The following is a 13059-nucleotide window of genomic DNA, read 5'->3' as shown; positions in this document are numbered from 1 at the left end:
AAACTGTCGCGCGGTCCCCCTCGCCTCTCGTTAGTGCCGTCCACCCCTCACCTGCCCCTTCTGCCCCCCACGGTGCCACATCCAGCACCAGCGTGACCCCTCGGCTGCTGCGACACCGCGTCAGCTAGTGCCCTCCTCGGTTCGGCACCGTGTCTACGATCTGAATGCACCAGCTTCAAATCCGCGAAGTTGTAGACGCCAAGATCCTATCGATCGAGGACCACGACTATCCGCCGTCCCGCCCGGCAGCCTGACCGCCCGGACCTCGGACCGGAACGAGAGCTGCGCCGATGCCACCGGATGGTGGTCGTCCAGCATCATGGCTTGTCCGGGGTAGTGGGTGGGCCGCGCCGACGAGGCTGAGGATGTTGCCACGCGAAGAGCCATCTCGACCGACGCCGATGCCGCCGGTACGTCGAACGTCGGCGCGGAAGATCTCGCGGAACGCGCGTCGCAGTTGAAGCATCCGGCAATCCCGCGCGTCGGTGCGGCGGCCGAAGCAGCCCCGTCCTGGTTGAAGGCACAGAGGTGGAGGAAGCGACGGCGCCGAGCGGCGGAGAGGCCGGGGGGGCGCAGACCCTCCTCCGTGCGATGGTTCGCGGTTCGTCGGCGTTCGCGATTCGGTCGTGGACGCTCTCCGACATGGGATCGGGGTCGGGTTGCGAGAACGAGGAGGGTGAGGGTTGGGCTTTCCTGTTCCAGCGAAGGAGGACTTGTACTCGCAGGTAGAAGAACTGTGGCTGTGATTGAGTTTAATTACGGTGAGAATCATTTTAATTGTTTTGTTTTTCTTTTTCTTTTTTTAACCCCCCCGATGCAAATAGTAAATAGAATATATTTGGAAGATTTGGAGGGCACCACTAACCACATATTTTGGAGAATGCAACGGTGGCAGGAAGATTCGTGGGCAGCTACATTGAGGGAGTTAATTAAGATTGTAGGAAATTGACGCCCTTGGATTTTGATGAAGAATCCAAATGCATTCATGTATGATACGACGAACTTGCCATCGCGTGGAGTTGGTGGGCATGAGAAGCTCCATCACTGAAAACATGTGCGTTGGAGTCTTTAAAAGTAGATGCAAATCTTATTGCCTCAAGAATGACCGAGGCGAGCTGCTGAGAAGCTTCGTCCTCGTTAATTGTGAGATAAGTTGATTGGTGTGCCTTCCAACTCAATTCTATTACGGAGTTCTAATCTGCATGCATGCTCGAGCTGGGCAGAGGGGGTTGTGGGTTGACAAGATACTCGTCAACTCTTCTAATAATAATGCTAGGGAAATTAATAGGGCGAGGGTGAAGTATAAAACAGAAACGCTATTTGGCTCGCTGATTAACTCGCGGCCTCAACTCGCGCCTACGTGGCTGGCTCCACGTCAGCAACCCCAATTTCATTCCCGTGACCTCAACTTCCTTCCCCAAACTCGTTCTCTCTCCTCACTTCAGAGAAAAATCCCCAAAAGAAACCCACTCCCCCTCCCAACCCTAGCCCCAACTCCGCCGTGAAACCGCCGCCGTCCCCTGACTCCGCCGTGACACCGCCGCCGCCCCCCGCCATCCCCTCAGCTCCACTCCCCTTCCCAACCCTAGCCCCAACTCTCTTGTGACACCGCCGCCGTCCCCTGACTCCGCCGTGACACCGCCGCCGCTCTCTGACTCCGCCGACACACCGCCGCCATCCCCTCAGCTCTCCATCCCCCCACTTCAAAATAGGTACTTTTCCTCTTTAATCCATCAAAAACCCTCGATTTCGTGTAAATTTCACTTCTTTCCATCTGATTTGATATGATTTCTGTTTGCATCTTGTTTAATTGAAACCTACTTACAAACTATTTTGGCTTGAGAGAGTGATGTGTTTAATTCGATTTCGTGGGTCTTGTGGATTTTACTGGTTAATTAAAAATTCGTGGTTCTTGAGAGAGTGATGTGTTTAATTTCAAGGTGGGGATTTTGTTTTTATTTATGAGCTTCATACCAGGAAATCATGATGTAGTTATTATTTAGTTGAAATCATGATGTAGTTATTATTTATTTGGTCACAAATTTTTGTTTACTCTAAAGATGAAGTAACTAAAAGAAAAGGAAACAACTGCAAGTGTTCATTAGCATCATAACCTTATACAGAATTAGTCGTAGCCATCACTAATTATGTTTTGGTATGTCAATGAATAAAATCTGTGTTTTTCATAATGCAGCTTGTCAGTTTCAGTCAATTCTTTGCTCAGTTTCTTTGTTCAGTTTCTGTCAACTATTTTTCTATAAAGTTTATTGATGATCAATTTGAACAGGCACGATAGATATTAAGGAGTTTGATGATGTAGTTGATGATGCCTTGAATAATTGCTCGGTTGATGAGAGATCTGAGTTGCCTCAGCACACTGATCAGCGGATTGAGCAAAATGAGCCTAAAATCGGGATGGAGTTTAATGATCCAGATTAATTGTTTTAGTTTTACAAAGACTATGCAAAGAGCAGTGGATTTCCAATTAAGAAACATACAAGAAGGAAGAATAAAATGGGCATTGTTAGAAGTATGGCTTTAGTATGTGGTCGAGCTGGCAAACATAATAGTACTTGTCAAAATCCCTTAAAACCACAAGTAAGCTACATAGTTGGGTGTAATGCAAAGATAACAGCTAGGTTAAATCTGGACGGAAGATGAGAAATATCTGTGGTTGTTCTGGAGCATAATCATGGTCTTAGCCCTAGTAAAAGTCGTTTCTTTCGATGCAACCGAAGAATTAGTGCACATGTTAGACATCAAATTAATCAGAATGATCAAGCCGGAATCAGAATCAACAAAAATTTTAGCTCACTGGTACATGAGGCTGGTGGATATGAGAATCTGTTGTGTGATGAAAAGGCTTGCAGGAACTTGGTTGATGAATCAAGGCGTTTACGTCTCTGCGAAGGTGATGCTTCAGCGATTATAAAATATTTTTCAAGGATGGTTGCAGAAAATTCAGGTTTCTATTTTGATATTGAATTGGATGATGAAGATCATTTGAAAAATATATTTTGCGCAGATGGTAGGAGCAGAGAAGCTTACAAAGAGTTTGGTGAGGCCGTCACTTTTGATACCACATACTTAACTAATAAGTATGATATGTCATTTGCACCATTTATTGGCGTTAACCATCATGGGCAATCAATTTTACTTGGATGTGGGTTGATTTCAAAAGAAGACACAGAGACTTTCATATGGCTATTTACAAAGTGGGTTGAATGTATGGATGGATGTTCTCCACAAGGGATAATAACTGACCAAGCAAGAGCCATGAAAAATGCAATTGAGATTGTTTTTTCAAACACTAGACACAGAGGGTGTTTGTGGCATATAATGAAGAAGCTGTCAGAAAAGTTAGGCAGGTACACTGAATATGAGGTCATCAGTTCTACCATGAAAGGAGTGGCGTATGATGCACAAAGTCCACAAGAGTTTGAACAACAGTGGAATGAAATGGTTGACATGTATGGATTGGAGGATTGTGATTGGTTAAGTGAATTGTATGAGGAGAGAAACCGATGGGTTCTATGTTTTGTCAAAAATCATTTTTGGGCAGGAATGTCAACTACTCAGCGAAGTGAAAGCATGAATGCTTTTTTGATGGATATGTCAATTCAAAAACAAGTCTAAAACAGTTTGTTGAGCAATATGAAAATGCATTAAGAAGCAAGGCAGAAAAGGAGATGCGGGCCGATGCAGAGTCATTTTTAAAAGTAAAAGCTACTGCAACAACTTATGATATGGAGAGTCAAATTCATGGAGTCTACACTTTGGCAAAGTTTAAAGAGTTTCAAGCTGAATTCACGGGAAAGATATATTGTGATATTGTAAACTATCAGGAGGGAGCATGGGTGCTTGAGTATGTCATTCGGGACTTGACTTTGCGGTTGGAGGGCGGCAAAAGGATTCCTAAATTCTTCACAGTATCCTTTCGTGAGAAGGATTGTGAAGTTCAATGTAGTTGTCAGTTGTTTGTGTTTAAAGACATAGTATGTAGGCATGCCCTTACCATTCTTATCCGTCACGAAGTCAGTTTTCTTTCGGAAAAGTACATTCTAAGAAGGTGGAGAAAGGATGTGAGGCGATCCCACTCGAAGATGGAAGTTAAATTTAATACTTGGGTTGTCATACCTAAACAACTACGCTATCGCGAGCTATGTCTTGCATTTAGTGAGGTTGCTGATCTTGTTGCTCAAAACAACCATGAATGTGAGGTTGTTAAAAAATGGATAGACACCAAATTTAAAGAACTACAACTTGCTGAATCAAGTCAAAAAGGAAAAGAAGTACTGATGAATCATGATTTTGTGGAAGAAAGAACTACAACTTGCTGAATCAAGTCAAAAAGGAAAAGAAGTACTGATGAATCATGATTTTGTGGAAGAAGAAAATGACCATGAGAATCAAGTCAAAAAGGAAAAGAAGTACTGATGAATCATGATTTTGTGGAAGAAGAAAATGACCATGAAACGGAGGAAAATGAAAACATATTGGATCCTTCCTCTCAGACTCGGAAAGGTCGGCCTAGGCAAAACAGAATTAAGCCAACAAGTAGGTGAAGAAAGAAGAAAATTGATCTCAATGCTAATGTGCCCGTCAACAATCCATCACAGTCTCAAGAGGGTGCGAAGAAAGAAGAAAATTGATCTCAATGCTAATGTGCCCGTCAACAATCCATCACAGTCTCAAGAGGGTGTTCTTTCCTACACACAAGATAGCATGGTTTCAAATGCTTACATGCCACAACCAAATCCAGTGCAACCATGGGGAATGTGTTGGCCGGCACAACAATTAACAAATGAATGTATGCAATTGGTAAGATATAGTCTCGTGTATTATATCAACATCTTTATTTTCTATGTTACAGATAGGATTTAATCACCATAGCTTACATTGATGCAAACCTTTTTTAATCACCATAGTTTATATGATGTGTTAGAGCCTCAATTTTCAATGCCTGGAGATCTACATGCGATGGGGTTGACAGAATTGTATGGATTGCATCAAAGAAACATGATGTGATGCATCAAACCTATGGGTATGATTTGCTTATTAGGGTAAATGTTCATCAATTATGCTCTTGTAACAAGTTGTATTAATATTTGTTTTTTGCATTCAGGGCCCTGATGCACTTGGTTGTTGTCACGCCCCGCTTCCCAAAATACACGGGAACCGGAACCGTGAACAAGCCCGCGACGTATTAGATTGAGAAGAATATACACTATCATCATTTTTTTTCTTTCTTTCTTTTCTTCTCAATCCAATACGCTCAGCGTCTAGAAATAAATACAACGTGAAGTCACAGGTCCCCGATCACAATAGCAAGAATATAAAGACAACTCAGAATAAGGAAGACATATCATCAACAGTAAATCATCCCAGACATAAAATATGGGTCCAACATACCTTTATTACAAAACGGTCCAACTAAAATATAAAAATACATAGTCCAACAAATAAAGGGAAGTACTATAAAAGAACTAAATCTCTCAAAATACTAAAAGAGAAATACTGCATAAATAATCTAATATCCCTCAACAACTACAGAAAAAATGTCTAAGCTCCTGCTTGCTCTTCTGCTCCATCTGGAACACACTCCGGCTGCAAGACATCTCCATACTGGACCTGTCCGTCATCTAAATCTGACGTACACCAGAGAAAACAGGTGTACGTCAGGTGTATGGCACACAGCAAGATCCCAAAAGGAAGAATGGAACGGTCGTGCAACCAATGCAATAATGGTAATAACAATAATAAAAGCATGGAACTGGAAAACTAATAATCTAAAGAAATCATCCAAATATCAAAGTCATACAACTAGATGGAATTGATACTTAAAAATCTACAACTCGAGACGTAGTACGTCGAGCGAAATAATCCAAACAAGGAAACCCTCATGTATATACCATATACCTCAAATTGTAGATGATTAAATATTAATCCCGATCTAGGTATGGAAAGAAACATAACTGGCCTATATCTCACAAGGATCCAAACTCATCCAAGTAACAATTCATGTAACTAGTCATTCTATAACAAGTCACTGGTCCAACAGACTAACCCCAATGCGTATCGGTTCACTGGCCCAACAAACTAACCCAGTGCGTATCGGTTCACTGGTCTAACAAACTAACCCCAGTGCGTATCGGTTCACTGGTCTAACAAACTAACCCAGTGCGTATCGGTTCACTGGTCTAACTCATCACTTATCGTTACAACATTTAGTATATTTGCTCTAGATAGCTTTTATCATTTTAGTTCTACATGCTCTCTACAATTTAACACTCACTGCCATTATACATTAGTCTACTATCCTGACTTGGATGCTGCTAACCACCACAACAAATTATGACTGTATATGTACTACTCCTACATAGCCTTCATTAACATGTCATACACAATCAAAGCGTACCATGTGAAATAACTACAACAATTAACGTAATACTGCACAAAACACATGCTCTATACCTTGACGAAAACCAACATGCAGCAACAACCTTGCCAACACATATTTAAGAATGAATGTACATAATGATCGTACACAAAATACTCCTCCGCTGCAATTGGTGACAAAATCAGACAACACATTACTATGCATACTACCTAAATCCTAATAAAATTCCACTAATCCCTATCTACATTTCTCAATCTAATTCACATTCAAAAGTCTGCTGGTGTGGGTCGACGGCTGGTCGGAGAGGGGGCGCTCGGGTGGGTGACCGCGGGGCTCTTGTCGGAGCTAGAGGAGCGGCGACGGAGGTCGGCGGTGGCCTGGGTCGAAGGAGACGGTGAACGGCGGTGGTTTGGGTGGTCGGGTTCGGTGCTGGGAGGAAGAAGAAGAAGAAGAGGGTTTTCTTGGGGTGAGGTGAACTGATGGAGAGAGAGAGAGAGAGGGTACGGTTTTGAAATGAAGAGGAAAATTAAAGAGAAATGAGCTGGAGTTGAGGGATTTAATGGAGAGAGAGAAGATTTGAAAATAGATTGGAGAGAGAAATAGATAGAGTACGGGAGAGATAATGTAAGTATCAAATATTTGATTGATTGGTTTTGAAATTTGAAAATGAGAGAAAATGGAAGGAGAGATAAATGCACGTGATTGAGAAGAGAAATGGTATAAAATAAACATGATTAAGGGGGTGATTGGGAAGTGATTAAGGCTGATTGAGAAAAGAATTTGGAAGGAATTCAAATGGGAGGAAATTAAGGGGAAAGAAGATTATGGGAATATTTATTTATTTACTTATTCATAATATTTAAAAATAATCCTTATAATAATAATTAACCATATAATAATATTAATAAATAATTAACAGTTAAATATTTTTACATATGTACTAATATACTAAGCTCGGTTTACATTAATAATAACAATGTCACTAATAATATTAGCTACCAAAAGATTATATATAAAAAAATTATTAAACCATAAATTAATATTTAGCAGAATTAATAAATACAAGACTATATATTTTATTATTTATTTATTTTAAAAAACTCAGAAAATTCCAAAAATTAGGAAAAATATTAATAAAATATAATATAACATTTTAAATACTAAAAAATTGTTTAAATACGTATCGAAAAATTACGGTTGTTACAGTTGTGAAGCCTCTTTTATCGACAACTGATTACTACTTGAAGACATGTTTGGCTCCTGATATTGAATTCTGGATGCTTTTGGCTCCTGATATTGAATTCTGGATGCTTTTGGTTAATAACTGATGCTTTTTGGTTAAAACTTCTGTATGATATTGAATTCTGGATGTTATTGAATTCGAAGGACTGATGCTTTTGGTTAATAACTAATGCTTTTGGTTAAACTTCTGGATGATATTTTTGGTTGTGAATCCTGGATGATATTGAAGGACTGATGATATTTTTGGTTGATGCTTTTGGTTAATAACTGATGCTTTTGGTTAAAACTTCTGGATGATATTTTTGGTTGTGAATTCTGGATGATATTGAAGGACTGATGATATTTTTGGTTGTGAATTCTGAATTCTGGATGTTAAATTTGAAGGTCTGATGCTTTTTTCCCTATCTTAGTTAATACAATATGGTATATAATGACATATTTTTTGTTGTGAATTCTGGATGATATTGAATTCTGGATGACTTTATTTTCTGTTTCCATCTTCATTGAAACTTTTCCCGCTTTAAGGAAGTTCGAAAAGTTGCCTCAGGTTTCTTAACCGTACGAGGTCCTCCTATCTATTGCAGGTTTTATGGATGTCATCTCTTGTTAATGACTTCATTTTCTAAGAAATCGGTGCTAGAATCATAGAGGATGCATGCTAGATTGTTGCTCTATAGTGAGTATCACCAACTTTAGTTTGAACAGCAATGATATTTTCTTCATTTTCATATTATGATGAATAAAGGCTGTTTTTGACAAATTAGTGGTGTTATGTAGTTGATTGAAGTTAGCATTTAGATGGTAACTCTTGATGGCATCCTTTCTTTTAGATGTTTTGTAAGTATTGATCTTCTTTTATCAAATACAGCAGGCAAACATCTTCAGTCTTTTCAGATTATGTCATTTTTAAGTGTTTGCTGCTATTTTAGCATAAGGTTGTCATTCCTTTGTGTTAGTAAACACCACTTTGTCACGAGTTTAAGCAATATTAAGCCCACACTATCTTACATATGGAGTACAACATAGAAGACTACTCGAGGACTATTCTTAATATAAACATGTTACAGTGGGATTTGAACCCCAAAGTTTCTTATTCCTTAGTGCTCTGATACCATGTAATCGATGTTCTAAAAAATTGTGACATGGGTTGCTGGCTGTCTTCTCTTACATATCCTGTGAACTTCTTATTACATCTTTCCAACATATGTTAATAACTAATGTTTTTTATGACATATTTTTTCTTCAGTTAACAACAACAAATAAAGCCATTAAACATAAGTTCAGCTCTGTATATATTTTATAACAAATGCTTCCATACATACATTTTATAACTACATTTTATAACTTCTAGCAAAACAAATGCTTCTAGCTCTGTATAACTTCTAGCTTGGTATAGCTCTATATACATTTTATAACATAGGTTCAGCTCTGTATAGCTTCTAGCAAAACAAATGCTTCAAGCAAAATGAATCATGCATATGAACACTGATTGAAAGCATCCATACATGCATTACTACATTTTATTACTTTTTCTTTACAATTCTATAGAACACTGATTTTCGTAGAACATAGTTGAGTTAGTAAAATATTACAAGGTCTAAACCATAAACAATACCCTTACTTGGATATTATTACAAGAAAAATGGACATCATGAAACCAACAAAAATTCCAAGTAGAAAATCTTTTTCCTGAATATGTTTCTTCCAAATTATATTTTCTTCATTATGTATTCTTGATCTCAATTTCTCATTTTCAATTGAAAGCTCTTCAAACTTGCGAATAAATATATTCATTGAGTCGTGAGAGTAACTTGGTACTTCGCCATGATCTAACCAAGTCCAGCAATTACAAGTGTTTGTAGCACAAATTCCAAATCGACGACACGGATGCCTCGGGGTGTAAGAAGTCTTCATTTGCACTGGAATCCCACAAAAGCAATTTGGAATCTCGTATGGAGGTGGACGATTCCACATTGCAGCATATAGCCTCCTATCAAAGAACATTGCCTGTTTAGAAGAGGATGATTGTTGAGAAGATGTTGACGACATGATTCTGCAGTAGAAGAAAGATTTAGACCAAGTATACTGATTAGTAAAGGAACTAGATAACCATTTTAATTAAAATCCATACATCACTCTCTCAAGCAAAAAAAAAATTCCATACTCAATATTTTTAACAAACCTGATGGTTTGTTGATTTGAGGGTATTTTTTTCTAAAGTTATTTGGAGGATAATTTTTACATGGATGTTATTGTTCATAGTTTACACTTGCTGTTCAGGATTTGGATTTACGGACATAGAGTTTAATTCTTTTGGTGTGCACTATTTGCAATTTCTCCTATGGTGTGTTTGGAAACTCCTTAAAATAGGGTCAAGTTTTATCCTGGATCCATTTTAGGGGAAATTGTGTCGGGATAACAGTGAGCAAACATCGACCTAGTTTTTCTAATGCTAAATTTAGCATCAGATACTGGTTTTGTTTAAAACAGGACTAGCCACAGGATCAGCTTTAGTCCTAGTCTAGTTTTAGGGTGATTGATGAACACCCACGCTTCTTAAACGCAAGCGGGTTGAGCTGCTATTCTTATCCTACTTGTTCTTTTATTTGTTTCACTCTGGATTCCCTAATGGCAAAATCTTATATATCACAAGAATAATCCTTCGAGTCTCCTCTCAACGAGACGCTGTCCTGCTGTTTATTACCATAATCCACCTTTATTTGATTTGTTTCATGTGTCAACATGAGCTTACAGATGCCATAATCCACCTTTATTTGATTTGTTTCATGTGTCAACATGAGCTTACAGATGTGAAAGCTAAAAAGGTGCATAAATTAGAATAACCTGATTTGTTTCATGTGTCAACATGAGCTTACAGATGTGAAAGCTAAAAAGGTGCATAAATTAGAATAACCATAATCTACACAAAATTCTCAAGGCAAACATCAACCAATTACAAATTGTATTCGCCATATGCCAATTCAAACACAACAAGCCACCAACTACCTTGTGAGTTTTAATGACCCAACAAAAAATTTGTGGAAAGACCCACAAATTTTTATCTTGTTAACGAGTTTTAATGAACACAACACAGAGTAAAGGAACTAGATAACCATTTTAATTAACCAGTAAAATCCACAAGACCCACGAAATCGAATTAAACACATCACTCTCTCAAGCCAAAATAGTTTGTAAGTAGGTTTCAATTAAACAAGATGCAAACAGAAATCATATCAAATTAGATGGAAAAAAGTGAAATTTGCACGGAATCGAAGGTTTTTGATGGATTAAAGAGGAAAGGTACCTGTTTTGAAGTAGGGGGATGGAGAGCTGAGGGGATGGTGGCGGTGTGTCGGTGGAGTCAGGGGGCGGCGACGGTGTCACGACGGAGTCAGGGGACGGTGGCCGGCTGTCACAGAGAAGTTGGGCTAAAGGTTAGAAGGGAGGGAGCTGAGGGGCGGAAGATCGCGCAGGTGGGGTGACGGACGAATCAGGGCGCACGGGGGTAGTCACACGATCAGGACGCGGACGTTTCACGGCGGAGTTGGGGCTAGGGTTGGGAGGGGAGTGGGTTTCTTTTGGGATTTTTATCTGAAGTGAGGAGAGAGAACGAGTTTGGGGAAGGAAGTTGAGGTCACAGGAATGAAATTGGGGTTGCTGACGTGGAGCCAACCACGTAGGTGCGAGTTGAGGCCGCGAGTTAATCAGCGAGCCAAATAGCGTTTCTGAGTATCAAACTCACATCTCGCTTCCCACAAGTGCCAACCTATTGTAATGGTACGAGCGCTCGTCACTTCATCTTCTCTGAACCATTGTAGGGGACTATCCTGAAGTGTATGAGAATGAGGAATGGTTGGAGATACTGCACAAACTGGGTCGATGGCAAGTATTGCTGCGGAGTGACGCGTGTTTGTCGGTAATGACTTGAAGAGAGAATGCCAAACAAAGTGTTTCATGGGAGGGACGATGTCAGTACGCTTTCATTATTTCTTTAGAAGTGCCAAGAATGCGGGATCATATGAAGGCTCATACAGAGTGGTGGGCCGAGGCGAGCAGCATAAATTGCTTGTGAATGACCCATCACAAGTGGGGAGCCTTAACAGAGACGAGGATCCTGTAGATCGATATATAGTTGTTGAAATGATGGCATAGGCTATCTCCGAGGATAATAAATTGCCAATAAGTGATATGTTCTAAGTATCTCTTGAAGAGGCCATTAAGTTCTTAACAAAAACAATATCATCATTCCAGTCATGAGGTTTAGGAAGTAGGAAGGAGTCTTTGTAGTGAGGGGATCCATCTATCTTCAAAAATGCGAACTCACCATCAAATATAGACCAACATGGGTTTCGAAGTATTAATTCCAAACAGGAGTGGACGCTGCGCCATATATGTGATGATGGGTAGCGAAGTTGGACCGAGAACAAGTCTGAGGAGCTAAAATATTTCGCTTTCAATAGTAGAGCCCAATGAGAGGTTGGATTAGATAGAAATCTACAAGCGAAATTTCATGTAAAGACTTATGTTTGCATGTTTAAGATCTCTAAAATCAAGACCACCATCAGCTGTTGCCACTTTGAGATGATTCCACGCCTTTAAGTGTTGGTCTTAAGAGTGGAGACCCAAACCTAGAATCAAAATCAACAATCGCATGAAAATTCAAAACAGACCATGGGTGTGGTGTCTGCCACACTCTGGTGTGGCAGAATCTGTCCTGTCTACCATGGGTGTGTTGTCTGTCACACCCTGATATGACAGAGTCTGCCCTGTCTGCCATGGGTGTTGTGACTGCCACACCAGGGTGTGACGGACTCGTTTTAGAATTTTAATCTGTTTAGGATTGTATTTGTTGTAAATAGAAACACGTCCCTCAAGGGTTTAGGAGAGAAAAAGAGCACGAAAAAAGAGGGTTTTTGAGGGCTCTTTGAGATTAGAAATCTTAGAGAGAGAGGCCAATTGTAAGCATTGTAATTTTCTTCAAGTAATCAAAGAATTATGTGGTGTGGCTCCCGAGGATGTAGGCACGTCGCCGAACCTCGTTAAATCTTAGAGAAAGAGGGTTTCTTGTTCTTATTTCCTATAAGTTTTTATCTTTAATTTATGGTGAATTTCTTTCTTGCTCAACTCTCAAACACAAGATCCAGAAGGATACGAATTTGATTTGATTATTTCGAATCCCCAACAACTGGTATCAGAGCTTCGTTTAGTAAATTTATGAGAAAGAGAGCCATGTTAGAGGAAATCAAATCTAAGATTGAGAAGTTTGATAGTTCAAACTTCGCCTACTGGAAGTCACAAATGGAGGACTATCTGTACCAGAAGGACTTGTATCTTTCGTTGATAGGCAAGGAAAAGGGACAGAAGAAGGAGGAGTAAGATGGTGATTGGGAGATACTGGATAGGAAGGCTCTAGGGTA

The 13059-nt window shown here is 39.7% G+C and overlaps 1 pseudogene; it reads left to right on the top strand.

Moving 5' to 3' along the window:
* On the top strand, positions 2515 to 4340 carry LOC109841680 (annotated as a pseudogene).

Source organism: Asparagus officinalis, chromosome 5 (assembly GCF_001876935.1).
Source record: "Asparagus officinalis chromosome 5, Aspof.V1, whole genome shotgun sequence".
NCBI classification, from domain to species: Eukaryota; Viridiplantae; Streptophyta; class Magnoliopsida; order Asparagales; family Asparagaceae; genus Asparagus; species Asparagus officinalis.
The sequence above is the reverse complement of the archived record's forward strand: the minus strand, read 5'-3'. Positions and strand labels throughout refer to the sequence as shown.